The sequence below is a fragment of the Odocoileus virginianus genome, unplaced genomic scaffold (assembly GCF_023699985.2).
Source record: "Odocoileus virginianus isolate 20LAN1187 ecotype Illinois unplaced genomic scaffold, Ovbor_1.2 Unplaced_Scaffold_2, whole genome shotgun sequence".
In the NCBI taxonomy this organism is placed as follows: domain Eukaryota; kingdom Metazoa; phylum Chordata; class Mammalia; order Artiodactyla; family Cervidae; genus Odocoileus; species Odocoileus virginianus.
The window spans coordinates 7,620,803-7,640,741 of record NW_027224264.1 but is presented as its reverse complement, the minus strand read 5'-3'; the positions used below and the strand labels follow the sequence as shown (position 1 = coordinate 7,640,741).

The window sequence follows — 19,939 nt, the reverse complement described above, 5'->3', positions numbered from 1 at the left end:
GACAGCTTCTGTCAGGGACTCAAACGCAGTGTCTCAAAAGCAATTCAATACAACACTGATGCCGAGGGGGTCGTCCTGAGACCTCCCCAAATCACACGGTTAACTGACCCACGGTGCTGTGTATAAGCCTCACATGCTTTTATTTAACACAAACTTGGACACTGTCCTAGAGAACAAATGCACATTAAGCAAGAGGAAAACAGGACTTAGAATCACGTCCCACAGACAGGATTACAGAAAACGAGGGCCACATCGGCCACACGGATGGACTGATGACTTTTCTGACAGACGGTGAAACGAGGCTTATAGAGATGCCGCGGTAAGCTCCGTCTTCCCCTCCGCGGTCACCACCTGGATTAGGCTTCCTGAGCTTGGCCGGTTTTTCTCTGTGATCCAGTCATGGAAGGTTTCGACCAGGAACTCCAAGGGCGTCCAGGAGCTGAAGTCGGCCTCGGGCATCGACTTCCGGTTCACTGGAGTGTCCAGGGTGACCGGGAGCAGGGCGACGCCCGCAGCCCCGGGCGGCAGGCCGCTGTTCTTCCTGGCCAGGCTCTGGCAGAGCTGGTGAACTGCAGCCTTGGCCATGCCGTAGCTGATCATCCCGGGCGTCCCGTCCAGGGCGGCCCTGGCCCCCGCCAAAGTCAGGAGGCCTCCTTCCTTGAGGTGCTTGGTGGCCAGGTGGCTGGAGATGATGGATGTCCACACGCTCTGCTTCCACATCAAGTCGCAGTTTTTTAAAGAGCGACTTGGACTTGGCATTGCCCCCAGCCCATCCTCCAGCCACACAAAGGATCGCATCCACCTTCTCTGTACCCAGGAGCTTTCCCACTTCAGCCGTCACCTGGTCAGCCTGCTCCGTGAACGAGTCTGTCATTTTAACCACGACGTTGGCACTGGCCTCTTCGTTCTCCTGCACGTCGATGCTGGCGACCCACCAGTTGCGGGCCCGGAAGGCCTGCACGCATCGCGAGCCCAGCGCGCCCCGGCCGCCGGCCGCCGGCCACCTGCACCCGGCCCGCCTTGCCCGCTGCCGCCGCCGCCATCCCTCCACTGCACTCGGCTTCCGCTAATTTCATTTTTTGCTGCAACTTTTTCTTAAGTATATAAATTTACTTTCATTGACCACTCAGGACAGAGATATTAATGAATATCAACACAATCATTTTATGCTGATTGAAGATTTTACAATGTTCAAGGGTTATCATTCAAACATGTGCTATGGTGTGTAACAGACCTGGATTCAAATACCAGGCCTGTTACTACCAACTATGTGAACTTGGACAAGTGACCTAACTTCATGGCCTTGGACAAGTGACTTAATATCACTAAGCCTCAGTTTTCTCATCTACAGAATTAAAATATGTGACTTTTTAAAAACAGAGTTATTGTCAAGATTAAACAAAATGGCAGATGTTCAGAATGACTGGAAGAGAGGATATGTGAAGAAATAAATGTAAAATTTTAGCCAGGGCCAGATCACAGAGATGGGCACACGGAAAGTGTTTCATAAACGTTTATTGCTTTCCCTATTTCCTTATATAGAAATCATAGGAAAATTGTAGAAAACTGTACTCAATGTAAGACTAGGACATCCTTCCTTCCAGAAGATTTGGGGGTATTTGTTAACGAAATTGGCTGACTTCCATCTGTTTTTTGTTATTTGCTTCTTTCTGTGTAAAAGTTAATAACAGCAAGATCCCAGTAACTTGAGAGTTCTGATTGGTTGAGTTCCAATGAATTGAGTTTTTACCTACCACCAGTAACTGAGAGTTGAGTTTAACTTGAGAAATAGCCCCATGATTCTTTGAGTATATTATTTGCAAAGGAAAAGTATTAAAACTAATCACTCACTCAAAGACCTGTGATAAATCTGTATTCGATTCTTTATTTTAAGGGTCTTGAACAGCATCAAGTAATATACTTCTGATGAAGAAATTCATTCAGTAAAGTTTTCTTCAAATGAACTAAAATTAAGCTTCTCCATTCATTTAGCTTCCTTTGGTTAAATGTGTTTTGTGTTGAAATACGAGTAGAAGAAGAATAAAAGATCTTAAGTCAATTTGGGAGTAATTTAGGCACCGTTATCAGTTATTGAAAATTCTTCTTTAATTATATTTAAATGTAGTCCTCTCTTCAAGGGTTTTAACCTCTTTTTAGTAGCACCGTTTGGCACTAACATAGGAAAAGTGAATCACTATTAAATCTCAAGCCTCCTTATTCTACTTTTAAATCGACATTCACCTTTCTACTCTTTTAATCTATCTAAACTCAAATGTTCATTCCTTTCATTTCCATTCTCTTCAACTCTTCCTTATGTTCCCTTATAGATATGACAGGAATACAATAGCATTGGTTTTATGTAGTGTGTAAATATGTATAAATACTTATGCCTACTTATCTATATACACATACATCTTATTCTTGAATGTCTGCTTTGGGGTCTATAAAATGTATCCATCTATCTCATTTATTTATCACAAAAGCCCTTTGAAATCAGTGCTTTTAACCCCAGTTTTTGTCTTTAGAAATAAGGGAGCCTAGATTTTCTTAATCCATCTTAAGTTTCTCACCCTTTCCTCACTATTTAAATAATATTCTATATTTTTTTAAACATAGAAATAAGTGTTGTCCCTTTGGGGGCCGTGCATTTATTTATTCCAGTGGGATTCTGAGGTTCCTCCAATTTTGACCCACACTTTTGGGAACTGACTTCAGGACTTATTCTTAAGACTCTTGGTGGTATAAAAATTTGATCTTTTGAGAGTGGATTTAATTTTTGGAAAGGATATACTGTCTCCAAAAGCCAAGCCTGATGAGCAACTGGGAGTGGATCAAACTGGGTAATGCTGTTTTTGTTCATTGATAAGGTGTGAATCTGAAGGAATGAGTGTGCTTTTCTTGTATGACTCAGATACAGGTTCTAAAGGCATTTTCCCAAAGGTGATCCAAAATGTGAAGTACTGGCACTGAAGAGGTTAATTTTGAAAGACAAAAGTCACTTGTTTTAAATACTGAAAATTGTATTGAAACAAAGTAGGCTCTTTGCTTTTTAGACAGGCAGTTGTCTTTATAGGATGGGGACCAGCCTGTTCTGTGATGATTCAAGTATAATTTTACATTCACTGACCACACCTTCTATAGAACAAAGGCTCCAACCACTCACTAGGAGTCACTTATTTTGAAAACTCCAGGCTTTGCCTACTTAAATAACACATAACCTCTTCAATCTCCTTAGTAAGCACTGGATCAAAATGAAGAGTGGATTGAATGTCCTGCTGCTGTAGGAAATACCTTAATGAAGAGAAGTGCCTCTGTTAATTGGATTGAGGAATCTCAAAAGTTAGGTAACTTACTCCAAACCTCCCAAATGTAAAGAACTGGTTGCATGTAGATTTATACCGTGCTAGTAGGACTGAGTTATAGTAGGACTAGAGTGCTAGTAGGACTGAGTGCTAGTAGAACTCAGTTCAGGACTGAGCAACAAATGTAATAGGCAACATTCAACATCCTTTTAATCCTGGGTGGCCACAGTGTGAAAAAGGACTTTAAGGGTCCAGTGACAGAAACATGCTGGAAAATAAATAATGGGATTCAGGAGAGATCACACTCAGAAGCAGTTAGGAGCAGTCACAGCTCTGTGGCATCTTTCTTCTTTGCCACTGAAATGTAGCCAACACTTCGTGCAGGGCGTGCAGTCCACTTGCACACAGCACATGGCGCAGTGCCTTTCCTGAGGGTCACTAGATTTTCATATTCCTTTGAAGAAACTCTGATGCTTCTCCTTCTAATGCTTTGTCTTCAAAGTACAAGCATATAGAAATTAGCCTTGCTGGAGTTCTTAGAAGCTACAAACCCAGGGTTGCCAGCTTTGGGTTTTTCTATTATGTTATGCAATGACACAATCAAGGTGCTCAGTTCTTGAACCATTATGCAGTAAGGAGCACACAGGTACTCCTTTAAGAATGTCCACTAGTAATTCAAGTTTGTTCTGTGGCATATGTTTCCTTTAAAGAGAAAGAGCCCTTCAGAGGGATGGTACTGGCCAGAGAGGGCTACCACTAATGTATGCTTTGACAAGTGACTTTTACAGCTAAAGTTGGACTACTCTTTTCCTTCTGGCTTTGATCTAAGCCTTAGTCATTCATTACACATTATTATAAACCGTCGATTTAAATTCCACTGCCTTTCCTCATACTATCCTCCTTGGTCTTTCTAGGCCCATTAAAGGAATTGTTTCTTAGAAACAGTATGAGAAGCCAAGAGCCCTTCGATATCTCCATATTTCCTTCTTTCTCCACCTCTTACTGACCTCTCTCTCTCAAAATCACCTGCATTATGAAGTCTTCCATTTGTACCTGAGTGTGTGAACCTTTTAAATTTCACGTAATACCAAAAGTATATAAGAAAAAAACTTTAATAAATGTACTATTTAAGCACATGCCATTTTAAACGTTAACTTTTCCTCTGACCTTATGTAAAATGTAAAGATCTAAACAGTATCATAATCACCCTCCCACTTAATTGTCACCGAGGCAACCAGAACCTTCAAGCAAATGGCAAAAGTTTCCATTGCAGGTAAAATCTGGGGAAGCACTGCCCAGGAAGCCTGCATTCCAAAGCTGGCTGTCTAGGTCTTCCCACACACGGGAAACACTGAAGTTACTTAGAAATATATTACATGTGCTAATTGCAGCCATCGATGGTTTTGGAAGAGAAGGGATTCTGTGACTTTCATCTGCTGATTGTGACATTATTGGTTTGTGTGCATCTGCGGCAAAGGGTTCAGGGTGGTATAAAAAGGGTTGCATTTACCAAAGAAATATTGCTCCATACATGGATTGTCTTTAAGGTGCTAGAAAGTGGCTTTCTTTTTTTCTTTTTTTTTTTTTTAGAGTAAACAGTGACACAGACCAGTGGAGAAGTGCAAATGTCAATTTCTTTCTCTCTTTGCCTCATGAAATAGAAAAGCAAATCTTAGCCCTTAGGATGAAGTGGACAAAGATGGAGGGTACTGGGGGAGGCAGCAAAAGGAATATGAGAGATTTAACACATTCATCTCTAATTTCCTACATTCTTCTGAATCATTCTGTTCTCTATTCTTGGACCTATACAAAATTTGGTTTTCATCGGTGTAGGGAAGTACTGATTCAGCTTGTCATGGGGAACTCTCAGAAGATATATAGTCCAGCCCTTTTCATTATTCTTTTGTTCTTTCATGTGTTCTTTCCTTCATTTATTTACCAAACATTTTAAAACACTCACTCCATTCAAGGTGAAAGTGATACAAATATAAATAAGGCATAGTCTCTGCTCAGAAAGTGTTCACAGCCTAGTGGGGGAGGCAGAGATGTAATAATAGAAAGAGAAGGGATTGAGTTCTGTCCAAAGTACAGTGTGGGCACAAAAGGGAGAATGATTACTTTTTCCAAATGAAGTTTAAATAATGATAATAATGCAAAGAGCAGGTGACACCATTACTGATGAAGAAAACGAAGCACAGAGAAGGGAGGTGAGTTGCCTAAAGTCTTGTGGGAGGCAGACTGTGACATCACCTTACCATTGTCGTTGATGCCACACCTCAGCACAGTAATAGTAAGTTTTAGCCTTATTCCTGTACACTAGTGAGGACACCTGAACCATTCACTCAAAGAACAACACAAACAAAATTATATTCTCCTATGGAACACAGGATGCCAGAGAGAATGATTAGAGGGAAAGATTCAACACTTCCTCTCCTTTTACCTCTTCTTTTTTTTACCTCTCCCCAGGATTATTCTGCTCAGCCAGAGCTACCCAAGATAGCCTTAACTTGGGGCTTCAAGCTATCACCAAGGTTCATGGTCTATTTGTAAGAGTGAAGCCTTAGAGTTGGTAAAAGATTGTATTTCTAAACATCCATAGCTGAGAGCTTAGACCAATGAGTGCACATGTCACCCTCATCTGGGAGTAACAAGGAGTCCACTCTGCTGGGGCAGCATCAGTAGAGAGAAGTTTTACTGCATGAAAGGAAAACAGTCTTCCCTTCTCTCACATTAATCTAAACACCTCATTCCCCCACGATGCCACCCTCTGGAAACGTTACTCAAGTTACTTACAATACTGAATTCAAGGGGCTCCTTTAGTAAGCCTTCATCTGAGCGTTTTGCTTCACAAGGTTTGAACATTAAGAAAAATAACAGCAACAGCAGACACAATCTGGTAATCTGGTAAGCTGTTTTTTATCATTACTTGTTAATAGTAAAGACAAAGTTAAGGAATAATTAGCTCACTTCTTTCTGTCGCATATTTGTGAAATAGGCCCATATCCCTTTTAGAGATAAGATATGTAGATCAGAGGGCTTCCCAAGTGGCTTAGTGGTAAAGAACCCGCCTGCCAATGCAGGAGACCTGGGTTTGATCCCTGGGTTGGGAAGATCCTCTGGAGTAGGAAATGGCAACTCACTCCAGTATTCTTGCCTGGAAAATCCCATGGGCCGAGGAGCCTGGTGGACTGAAGTACATAAGGTCACAAAAGAGTCGGACACAAAGCAACTAAAACAACAGCAACAATGTATATCAGAGGGAATAAGATGCTGGATGATTTCTCTAAGAATACGGAATATATAATAAATCAGTAGTGCTAGAGTCAACGACACAGACTCTCAAGGCAGGACTTAACTTCTTTTGGGTCACATTCCAATTAGAAAATAAAGCACATGTGTAAAATATGGAAGTGAATATATGTCCTGCCCCTGTATTTTATAGCTCAGCGATTACAGGACTGTTGTACCAAAATAAATGTTGTAAAAAAATCCTTTCTCACATACTGTCATTTAAATGAGAATGCCAGCTGTAAAAAATAAAAGATTATGATGTCTATTAGTTGTTTCTTCTCAGATTTTATTTTTCTACTTATATGGCAAGAATTTATGTAAAACTTTCTGTGTGCTTACAGTGTTCTACAACTTCTAAAAGTTATAAACTCATTTGATCCTCAGAACTACCCTTGAAGTATATAATATTATATCCCTAAATAACAGATACTAAACAAGTTTTTTAATTCAAATTTGTTAATACCAAATAACAGATACTAAACAAGTTTTTAAAATCAAATTTGTTAATAAAGAAACAGCTACATATTAACCTCCCATAATCATTCCACATTCAAATGGAATAGACTGTTTTTCCAATAAAAATTGTTAGACTCAGAAATATGTAGAAATTAAGCAACACACACTGAAAAACTAAAGGGTCAAAGAGGAAACAAAAAAGTTAAAAGAAAACCATGACACAAATGAAAATGAAAGCACATACTGAACCTTATGGGATGCAGTACAAGTAGTTCCATGAGGGAGGTTTATACTGATAAATGCCTACATTAAGAAACAAAAAAGGTCTAAAATTAACAGCTTAACCTCACACCTCAAAAAACTAGAAAAAGAACAAACTAAGCCCAAGGTTAGCAGAAGAGAGGAGATGACAATTATAGAGCAAAAATAAATGAAGCAGAGTTCAGAAGAACATTAGAAAACATTAATGAAGTGAAAAGTTTGGGTTGTTTTTTTTTTTTCAGAAGGTAAGCAAAATTGTCAAAACTTCAACTAATTTAAGAAAAAAAGTCATGAGAAAGAAGGAAATCCTACCATTTGCTACAACATAGATGAACCTTGAGGGAACTATGCTGAGTTGAATAAGTCAGACAGAGAAAGACAAATACTGTATCCTCTCACTTATGTATGGAATCTAAAATACTGAATCTCACTGAAGCAGAGAGTAGAATGGTGGTTCCCAGGGGCTGTTTGGAGAGGGAAATGGGAAAGTGTTAGCTAAAAGGTTTGTGAGAAAAATTCTGGACATCTGCTGTACGACATAGCCCAGTGGCTAACAGTACTATACACTTACATTTTGATAAGAAGGTAGATCTTATAGTAAATGTTCTTACTACCAAACAAATGACAACAATAAAATAAAGAGGAAACTTAAGGAAGTGATGCATACTTCTATGGCCTTGATAGTGGTGGTGGTTTCACGGATATATATTTATCCCCGAGCTCATTTATTTGTATACATTAAATATGTCCAGCTTATTTTGTAACCAATAAACTTTTATTTTAAAAAAAAACCTGTACTGCTTTCACAATAATAAAAGACAAAAAAGATGATTAAGAAAAATTACCAATTTTAATTTTTCTGGGAAGTCAATATTTATGGTATGTTCTTGATCTTGACTTGTCTCCAAGCTCTTCTCTTTGACAATGAAAATGTACTATCACTGGCTTTTTTTAAAGAATATGGTAACTACCATGTAATTACAAACTATATCTCAGGAGCAAAGATGGCTTGGGGTCCCTGTATCACGACATGCCAAAGCTGAATGCTATTTTATGCTCTATGTTCTCTTACCCAAGACTTTGACTGTCTTGTTGGCTAATTTTACTTGTGTGAAAGAGGGAGACCAATGGATCCAGCTGGCAAGACAGACAGTGTGGACATGCCGTGCCAGGTTCATGCCGTAACTGGTGATCACACCTCAGTAGAACCTTGCAACATTTCTTGTAATCCCAGTGGGGCCTCCCCTGAGAGGAGACAGCAATTATGTGTAGTGGCTTTCAGATGTAAACAAATGTTCATGGGGGACTGGCTTTTAATCAGTCAAGTCATTTCATTCATGGCTTGGGTCAAACTGGAATGAAGGTTTCTAATCAGGGAAATTGAGTGCATTCATTTACTGTGTCAGCCAGTGTTTTAAGAACTTAGGTACATTTCTCTTTTCCTTCAGAGATCTGACTGTACAATATATTTAAGGCTCAGAAAGCACTTTAGAAACAGACTGTATCTTAAAAATAACTCTATATCTCCTTTTGTACTTATCTCAAGTACACCAGTATGCATTTGACCATTTTCCATTGCTATTATTTCTTATGACTCAGTGCCATATGCTGGAAAGGGGTGACATAGAATATTATGTTTTTACGGGAACTATGGTGGTGCCATATTGCTTCTGTTTCTCTGTCTCTATCTCTTACTAACTGCTCTTCAGAAAATGCTCTAAGATGATAACAACTGAGAAAATCATTTTAAAAATCCATAGAAAAGACATGTTAAAACTTTATATCAAAACGAGTTAGAAACCATAGTATCATTTCTTCATTCATTGGTTGGAATGAAACCAAAACTGTGCAAATGAATTGGGCAGATGTGAAAAATGTGCACTGTATACACCAAAGGATCCTAAACCATGATAACCTGCAATTCCCTTGTCTCACTGATGGTAAGATCACAACTCCTCTGAAGAGCTATGGGCAAGATGTCAATCCAAAACAGAAATGCTAGGCACATGGTGGCATAAAAAGAGGTAAGTCAAATCCTTAAGAAGAGCTGTATAAGCTAGTATGGGAAATGAGATAACATGCAGAGGAAATAAAACCACCAAATCATTAGGCAAGCAGTCTGTGGCTGAGTATTAAGCTGTGAATCAAAGTAGGGAATGGTTAGGGACAAGTTTTCTGGGAGATTGAAGACTTCAAGGAGTCCTTGCAGAAAAGTAAGATTTGGGTTCCTTGGAGGAGTCAAGAATTGTGCTAGGACTGAAACCCAGACAGTGTATTCAAATGCAGAGACATTACTTTGCCAACAAAGGTCTGTATACTCAAAGCTATGGTTTTTCCAGCAGTCAGGTATAGATGTAAGAGTTGGACCATAAAGAAGGTTGAGTGCTGAAAAACTGATGCTTTTGAACTGTGGTGTTGGAAAAGACTCTTGAGAGTCCCTTGGACTGCAAGGAGATCCAACCAGTCCATCCTAAAGGAAATCAACTTTGAATATTCATTGGAAGGACTGATGCTGAAGCTGAAGCTCCAATACTTTGGCCACCTGATGTGAAGAGCTGACTCATTGGAAAAGACCCTGATGCTGGGAAAGATAGAAGGCAGGAGAAGAAGGGGACGACAGAGGACGAGATGGTTGGATGGCATCCACCAACTCAATGGACATGAGTTGAGCAAGCTCTGGGAGATGGTGAAGGACAGGGAAGCCTGGTGTGCTGCAGTCCATGGGGTCGCAAAGAGTCAGACATGACTAAGCAACTGAACAACAATAACATTTAACATTCCGTATGTGGTAGGCACACTTGTAAGTGCTTTGTAATTCATTTGTCATAATCATTCTATGAAGTAGGCACTATCATTACTCTCATTTTTACTGAAGAGGAAACTGAGGAACAGAGAGATTAAGTTACTTGCCCAAAACCACCCAGCTAATGAGTGGCAGAACCAGGATTCAAATCCAAACAGTTTAGATCCAAGTCAATGCACTTAGCCACTACACTATGCTACAATTTGCTGAACTTTTCTGAGATCAGTTTTCCCACTTAAAAAATACAGAAAATAATTTCTTTTGGTCCAATTGTGAGGAAAGATTAGACAGGCAGTGAAAGTGCCTGGCACAAGAAGGCACTCCATAAAAAGCTGCTGCTTTTCTTAATTTCCTCTCTTGGAAACTCAGTCTTTTCCTGGTTCTTAGAAGGAACCCTGACTTGGTGTTTTCCAGAATACCTTTCCACTTGGATCTTCTACCCCTGCTTGATTCTTGAGCCCATCACTATAGTCCATTTGTTTTTTGAGTGCTCTCTTAGTACATATTATGTCCCCAGCCTCAAGTGCCTACCTCACTATATGGAGTAAGTAAACCTCCAGAATATAAGTCCTCCTGGTCAGTAGTTATAGAACTAAACCTAGTTGTGTTAAGACAGCACATCCCTGAAGCAACTGGAGACTTATGTCCACTATAGGCACTTATGTATTCAGCAGGTACTTCATAAATATCTGTTGATTGTGTGCCTAGATCTGTGCTATGTGATGCATGATATACAAAACAAATAGAAAAAAGAAAAGGAATACAAAACAGGATAAAGGGAGTAGGGAAGACAATAGGGGCCAAGGAGCTCTATCCTTCATCCAGGGGCAATGGAAATTGGATTAGTCCAGCTTTAGTCCTTAGTAGCCCTCAGGCTGCTTCCAGATTCCTTTTCTCTCTTCCTACCTCACCCCCCAGCACCATTTAGCCATCCTTCATCTGCTGGGTTGAGGCGCCAGCTTCCAGGATCTAAATAATCTGATAAAAGTAACCTGTGCTAAAAGTGTTCATCTAGCTAACAAGGTAATGTGTTATTCTTCCTGGGTAATTTGTTCATTTAGAGAAGGGTTTTTTGAAGACATTATGGCATGATGGCAGGAAATTTCACATCTCTTTGCAGCCTGGAGAGGAAGAGAATGCCCCCCTCCAACCTAGGCTTTCAGGATTAGCCTTCGTCTGATCTCTGTGGTCATTTTCAAAATCTCTCTGGTGCCAATGCGACTGTCTGATGTCTTTTAATATGCCCCACCCAAGTGTGATTCAAAGGGAAAAACTCATGGTCCTCTTCTTTTGTATTTGGGATGCATGTGATCAGAGGTAAAGAATCTGCCTGCAGTGTAGGAGACTTGGGTTCAATCCCTGGGTTGGGAAGATTTCCTGGAGAAGGAAATGGCAACTCACTCCAGTATTCTTACCTGGAGAATCCCATGAATAGAGGAGCCTTATGGGCTGCAGTCCGCAGGGTTGCAAAAAAGGCAGACATGACTTAGCAACTGAACAACAATCTCTCTGGACCCAGGAAGAAAATTCTCCTGATTGCAAGAGGAGCTGAGAAATGGGCTATCTGTCCATGGATGAAATTAGCACTCTTGATCTGGTAAGCAGAATTCTAAGTGCTTTACCTATGTTATTATTTAATTCTCACCACAAATACCATGACGCAGGTGCTATCTTTGTCTCCAGTTTAAAAAAAAATCGAGCCACAAAGAGAGTAACTTGTTCAAGGTCACACTCTTAGTAAGTGAGCACAGGGAATGGGGCTGTAGGATCTGTATCTTTAATCATTACATTGTATCAATCAACATCTCAAGTTCAAGTTTCCCTTCTTGACTAACAACAGCACATGGACCAGACATAGTCTCTGGCTCACAACGACTCACCGTTGAGGCACACATTCTCATGCCACCGCCTGCCCCCATTTGCAGGCCAGAGACAGATCACTCATCTGGCACTCTGACCTTGCTAGTAGGAGCTAGTAGGAGTTACTCTGGAGCTGATATCACCTTGTTCTTTTCTGTGTTGCACAAGATTGACAAGGAACTGGCTCTCAAGCTTTCTGTTCTCCAGTCTACACCAAAAAGGGAAGGCATGCTTAAACCCCAATGGTTACTCTGAAGGTTTGGTAAGGAGCCATTCAAGTGTGACTAATCCTATTTTCTAAAAGTAAAAGGAAGATGTGCCAAATTATGCCTCCAGTATGACTTTAGACAAGCCAGTCTTGTCTCTGTCACAGGCAGGCCTTCCAAATCTGCAATGGCCTCCACCTACTCTCACCAGTGGAGTACTTACTATGTTCCAGGCCCTGTAGGTGCTTTCAAACCTTCATCATATATAACACTATAATATATGCTACAAGGAAGGTTCTAGAATTTTCTGGATTTAATTCATGAGGAAATTGAGAGAGATTAAATATTGTCCAAGGTCACAATATTACCAATAGATATTTTTTAGCTTCTTGCTCATTTTCTGCCTTTGTTCATTACCATTCATTATCATCTCAGGTTCCCTGATTAAGGGAACTGGTTCATACTGACATTATATTAATAAAAGCAAAAATGTGATGAGATCATAATTATTTTTTCAGAGATCATAATTATTGTACCAACATGTTGCATGGAGGTTAGAGCATGTTTTAACATGAGTAAAAGTTAGATATTTGGCTGATTCATGTCAATGTATGGCAAAAACCACTGCAATGATGTAAAGTAATTAGCCTCCAACTAATAAAAATAAATGGGAAAAAATTAAAAATAAAAAAAAAAAAATAAAAAACCCTCAGAAATTGAAATAGGAAGGATTTCCTATATATGCAAATGTAAATCTTTCATATTTATGTTTACTGATTTTTTCTTTTTTTTTTTTTTCTTTTTTTTTTTTCCATTTATTTTTATTAGTTGGAGGCTAATTACTTTACAACATTACAGTAGTTTTTGTCATACATTGAAATGAATTAGCCATGGATTTACATGTATTCCCCATCCCAGTCCCCCCTCCCACCTCCCTCTCCACCCGATCCCTCTGGGTCTTCCCAGTGCACCAGGCCCGAGCACTTGTCTCATGTACCCAACCTGGGCTGGTGATCTGCTTCACCCTAGATAATATACATGTTTCAATGCTGTTCTCTTGAAACATCCCACCCTCGCCTTCTCCCAGAGTCCACAAGTCTGTTCTATACATCTGAGTCTCTTTTTCTGTTTTGCATATAGGGTTATCGTTACCATCTTTCTAAAGTCCATATATATGTGTTAGTATACTGTAATGGTCTTTATCTTTCTGGCTTACTTCGCTCTGTATAATGGGCTCCAGTTTCATCCATCTCATTAGAACTGATTCAAATGAATTCTTTTTAATAGCTGAGTGTTTACTGTTTTTTCTGTGGTGACAAATCTAATGAAATTATGATATGGAGTGTTTATCACTTCACATCGTTTAAAGCCTTGCAGAAGTATCTGATTTGGCCTTGGTCAGGTACAGATTGTTAAAAGACAATTCAACTTGGGTGCCTTCTAAAAAAAGAACTCAAATATAATGAATTTGTCTCTCATTTTTAAAAATAGTTGCTTTACAATATTGTGAGTTTTTATTGTGTAGCAAAATGAATCAGCCATATGTATACATACATTGTCTCCCTTTTGGACTTCCTTCCCAGTCAAGTCAACACAGTACATTAAATAGAGTTCCCTGCGCTATACCAATGTTCATGCACTTTCAAAATGAACAAAAACAGGAGGACTTCCCTGGTGGTCCAGTGGTTAAGAATCCACCTGCCAATACAGGACATGGGTTTGATCCCTGATCCAGGAGGATTCCATATGCCGCAGTGCAACTAAACCTGTGTGCCACAACCGCTGAAGCCTGCGTGCCCTAGAGCCTGAGCTCTGCAATGAGAGAAGCCTTAACAACATGAAGCCTGAGCTCTGCAACTAGAGAGGAGCCCCTGCTTGCTGCAGCTAGAGAAAGCCATGCTCGCAGCAAGGAAGACCCAGCACAGCCAAAAATAAACTAATTTCAAAAATGAACAAAAACCAGGTTTACATCAACTCTTAAAAAGACTACATTTCTGTCTCATATTTTAACCATTCCAAGAGCAGAGGTACAAGAAAAAAGCTAAGGAGCATAAAAAGGAAAAAAAAAAAAAAGTGGAGTAAAACAGGTGATGGGCTTCCCAGGTGGCGCTAGTGGTAAAGAATCCACCTGCCAATGCAGGAGACTCAAGAGACAGGGTTTGATCCCTGGGTTGGGAAGATCCTCTGGAGGAGAAAATGGCAACCCACTCCAGTATTCTTACCTGGAAAATCCCATGGACAGAGGAGCCTGTGGGCTACAGTCCATGGGGTCACAAAGAGTTGGACATGACTGAGCAACTCACACACAAAGGGGGTGATAGAAGAGAAAAAGAGTTGAAATACAGAGAAATGAAGAAAGAGGCAGAGGGCCAGAGAAATATTCATAAAAGGTAAAAGAACAGACGTTGAGAAATGCAGGGGAAGGCAGAAAGAAAAGGCAGAAGGTGAGAGAAATAGAAGCAGTTTATTTGCTATAGAGGTCAAATATTTCTCGAATTTAATAGTGTTTTATCGGACAGATTGCCAAAATAATAAAAAAATTTTAAATGTCCCGTATTAGGTTTATTAAAAAACCTAGATATAAATCTGTAGGTTTTCCTGATCATTATCCTTATGAATACTCATGGATGCATTTAAAGTGAAAAATCTAATCTTGCAGTGTAACCTTTAATCAATGTTATTTCTTGTACAATTTTCTGCTTTTCTACAGTGCTTAAATTATTTCATTGTATTAATATATAGTAAAGAGCTCAATCGTTCCCCTATTGTTGGATATTTAGGTTGTTTCAAGGTTTTTTGATATTCAAAAAAAGCTGCTCTTTTTTCCCTTTCTTTTGAATTATTAGTTTAGGATCATTTCCCAGGGTTGGGATTCCTAGTTTGAGGACTATGAACATTTCTATGATTGTTGACCCAGTTAGCAATGCCATCAGCAACTTGAATGAGTCTGTTCTTCCAAAGCCTGTAGAGTACTGAGTTCTATATTGCTATTTTGGGCAATCAAATTAAATATCAAATGGTGCCTCCTAGTTAGAACAATATACAATTCTTCCAGGGTGATGATATTCTTTGACCATTTGTCCCTTGAGGATCTGGGAGTTGTCTTGAACAGCCTTAATACCTCTGTCTACAGTTTAGATGCTAGTTCTACATCTACGCTCTTCCTAGCAGGCTCTGGTGCTCAGTCGTGTCCGACTCTTTGCGACCCCATGGACTGTAGCCCGCCCGGCTCCTCTGTCCATGGGATTCTCCAGGCAAGAATACTGGACTGGGTTGCCATTTCCTTCTTCAGGAGATCTTCCCAATCCTGAGATCAAACCCTAGTCTCTTATGTCTCCTGCATTGGAGGTGTATTCTTTACCAGAGTCACCTAGGAAGCCCCTCTTCCTAGCATTTCCAGCAATTAATCTTAGTTTTGAAAATGCTTTTACATTGTTTTATTATGTTGTACTCTCCAACCAGTTTTTTTTTACTATGTTTTCTATTACTTCAAGGGCTTCCCTGGTGGCTCAGCTGGTAAAGAATCCACCTGCAATGCGGGAGACCTGGGTTCGATCCCTGGGTTGGGAAGATCCCCTGGAGAAGGGAAAGGCTACCCACTCCAGTATTCTGGCCTGGAGAATTCCATGGACTGTATAGTCCATGGGGTCACAAAGAGTCAGACATGACTGAGAAACTTTCACTTTCACTATTACTTCAACACTTTAAAAATTCCTATGAAAGTGAAAGTTGCGCCTGTCTCTTTGTGACCCCAAATTCTCCAGGCCAGAACACTGGAATGGGTAGCCTTTCCCTTCTCCAGGGGATCTTCCCAACCCAGGGATCAAACCCAGGTCTCCCACATTGCAGGCGGATTCTTTACCAGCTGAGCCACAAGGGAAGCCCAAGAATACTGGAGTGGGTAGCCTATCCCTTCTCCAGGGGATCTTCCTGACCCAGGAATTGAACCAGGGTCTCCTGCATTGCAGGCGGATTCTTTACCAACTGAGCTATCAGGGAAGTCATAAAAAAAGTATAAGAAAAATTCCTATAGTTAAGTTAAATACTCTAGTTTATTCCTATTTTTTAAATTTTCTTTTAAAGAAAAATTTTAAAAATTAAAGAAAATTTATTTAATTTTTTTATTTCATGTGGGAAGAATCACTATATCTGGTAAGAGATAAAGCCTTCTGTTGATTCCTCTCCATACTCATGACCAGTTACCCCAGGTGAATTTACTTAATAATAGGTATTTTCCCATTGTTTTGTTACTCTTTATTCATCACACATTCTATTCTTACATTTATTAGAGCCTTTTTCGAGGTCTCACTTTCGTGTTTACTGGCCAATATTTCTGATTTTCATCTGAATTCTGCCATTTCAACTAGTGTTAATTTATAATACATTCTAATATTTGATAATTCTTTTAGACTTTTGGTTCCCTAGGATGGTGATGCACAGTTAATACTACAAATGAATGTGGTATCTTTTTTGGAATAAGAGAGAGCTTCATTTGAATAGTCTGCCTTATAAATCAATTTGTGAAGTATTAGCTTTACACCATTGGTCTTACCATTCAGAGATGTAGCATGACTTTACAGTTATTCATATTTTATTTATTTCTGCCATTAAGATTTCACATTATTTCTTTTTCTAACACTCTTGAATATATTGACTTATTTCTCAATAACTTAGTTTTTTTTTTTTTGCTTTATTGGAAATGTGTTATTTTCCTGACTTAGTGATAGGTATTTTGATGTGCTGAACTCTAGTTTCATCTAATCACTTGAAGTCAATTCTGTGGCTTTTCCAGGTATTTACTAATGTTATCTAAAAATTATCTATCTTTAATTTCTTCCTTTCCAGTACTTCTAATTTATTTTCATACCTTATTACCCAAACAAGAATTTCCAGAAACACCAAACTTATACATGAATAAAAGCTCTCTTGTTTAGGTCCAGTTTCTAGGAAATGATTTTGTTTTTCTAATAGGCAGGAGACTAATTCTTTGTTTTTTAAATACACATCCTTTATTATATTAAAGAGGTAGCTCACTATTCCTATATTTGAAAGATGTTAACTATAGGAAGGAGTTCAGTTCAGTTTAGTTCAGTTGCTCAGTTGTGTCCGACTCTTTGCGACCCCATGAATTGCAGCACGCCAGGCCTCCCTGTCCATCACCAACTCCTGGAGTTTACCCAAACTCATGTCCATCGAGTCGGTGATGCCATCCAGCCATCTCATCCTCTGTCGTCCCCTTCTCCTCCTGCCTCCAATCCCTCCCAGCATCAGGGTCTTTTCCAATGAGTCAACTCTTTTTTTTTTTTAATTTTTTTCCATTTATTTTTATTAGTTGGAGGCTAATTACTTTACAACATTGTAGTGGTTTTTGTCATACATTGACATGAATCAGCCATGGATTTACATGTATTCCCCATCCCGATCCCCCCTCCCACCTCCCTTTCCACCCAATTCCTCTGGGTCTTCCCAGTGCACCAGGCCCGAGCACTTGTCTCATGCATCCAATGAGTCAACTCTTCGCATGAGGTGGCCAAAGTATTGAAGTTTCAGCTTCAGCATCAGTCCTACCAACGAACACCCAGGACTGTAGATTTTACCAAATGCCCTTTTGGCATTTACTGAGATGTCCACACATTTGTCAATAATATTGATATTTTTTACTAAAATCTTTACATTTCTGGGATAAACAATATGTGACCAAGGCTTAAAATTATTTTAGTACGTTTCTATAATTTACTGGCATCATTTTGATAATGCCCACATCAGTGAGAGGCAGTATGGCATAGCAAGTGTCTGAATTCAAGTCTAACTGGACCCCACAACTGCTTAACTCAGTGAAAGTGAAGTCGCTCAGTCATGTCCAACTCTTTGCAACCCCATGGACTGTAGCCTACCAGGCTCTTCCATCCATGGGATTTTCCAGGCAAGAATACTGGAGTGGGCTGCCATTTCCTTAATTCAGCACTGGGTTGTAGTTAAAAGTATGGGCCCTATCAGCTGAGACAACTAACTTTAGATCCTGGTTCTGCCACCTAATAGCTTTGCTAGTTTCTTACTTTGGATAGCCTCACCTTCCTGTTCTTAACTCGGGGACATGATAATATTTACCTTATAGAGATTGTTGTGAGGATCAAATGAGCTAACTTGTGAAAAATGCTTAGCACAGTGCCTGGCATGGAGTGTTTCCATATTAGATGGCTGCTATTATGAAGATCGGGGCTTCCCTGGTAGCTCAGACTGTAAAGAATCTGCAATGCAGGAGGCCTGAGTTTGATCCCTGGGTTGGGAAGATCCCCTGGAGAAGGAATGGCAACCCACTCCAGTATTCTTGCCTGGAGAATTCCATGGACAGAGGAGCCTGGCAGGCTACAGTCCATAGGGTTGCAAAGAGTCAGACATGACTGAGCGACTAACACTTTCACTTTCATTTTAAAGATCATATTCCTAAATGATAATAAGCCATGTTTTTCATATTAGTTTATCTTTTGAATTTATTCTTACATTTGTGCATCATTTTTATCTGTATCATTCTTACTTATATTTCCCTCTGAAGATAATTTTAAGAAATATACTGTACATTTCAAAACTCACAGATAATTTGTATAACATTATCTTTCAAAGGCTTGGGGAAGAAATTACCTTATAAATCCATTTGGCCTGGGTTTGTTTCAAAGAGAGTGATTCATTAGATTTCTGGTTTCTCATGTATATTATCAAGGGTGAAACAGATCACCAGCCCAGGTTGGATGCATGAGAAAAGTGCTCGGGGCTGGTGCACTGGGAAGACCCAGAGGGATCGGGTGGAGAGGGAGGTGGGAGGGGGAATCGGGATGGGGAACACATGTAAATCCACAGCTGATTCATGTCAATGTATGGCAAAAACCACTACAATATTGTAAAGTAATTAGCCTCCAACTAATAAAAATAAATGGAAAAAAATTTCTGTTTTTTTCTCTGTTTATGAGAATATATTCAGGTAATTCTGACAATCTTGTCAAAGTGAAAAAATTTTAATTTCAGAAATTTTCTTTCCAACCTGAGAACTGTTGATCTACTTATCTATCTTTGCAATGATTTCAGAATGCAACTTATCACTCCTTCTTTAAGAAATACAGTCTTCATCACTTTACAAAGGGGTTACCTTGGAAGCTAACATTTATTTGATTGTCTAAACCTTTTTAACAACTAGACTCTGATGGGTTTTATTTTCCTGTTTATCTAATCAGAACTTTGTGTGAATCTCTCAATTCCTAACTACGAATGGAAAATGGAAAAGACTTTTCAGAAATGGGTGAAAAATTAATGTCTGTAGCCCTTCAGTTCAGTTCAGTTGGCTCTTTGCGATCTCATGGACTGCAGCACGCCAGGCTTCCCTGTCCATCAACTCCCAGAGCCTGCTCAAACTCATGTCCATCGAGTTGGTGATGCCATCTGACTATCTCATCCTCTGTCGTCCCCATCTCCTCCTGCCTTCAATCTTTCCTAGCATCAGAGTCTTTTCCAATGAGTCAGTTCTTCACATCAAGTGGCCAAAGTATTGAAGCTTCAGCTTCAGCATCAGTCCTTCAAATGAGTATTCAGGGTTGATTTCCTTTAGGATTGACTGGCCTGATCTCCTTGCAGTCCTAGGGTCTCTCAAGTCTTCCCCAACACCACAGTTCAAAAGCATCAATCCTTCGGAGCTCAGCTTTCTTTATTGCCCAATCCTCACATCCATACATGACTACTGGAAAAACCACAGCTTTGACAAGACAGACCTT

At 39.7% G+C, this 19,939-nt stretch overlaps 1 pseudogene; it reads right to left on the bottom strand.

Moving 5' to 3' along the window:
• Positions 1-267: 267 nt before the first annotated feature.
• LOC110123888 (dihydropteridine reductase pseudogene) lies at positions 268-1,043 on the bottom strand (annotated as a pseudogene).
• Positions 1,044-19,939: the final 18,896 nt, after the last annotated feature.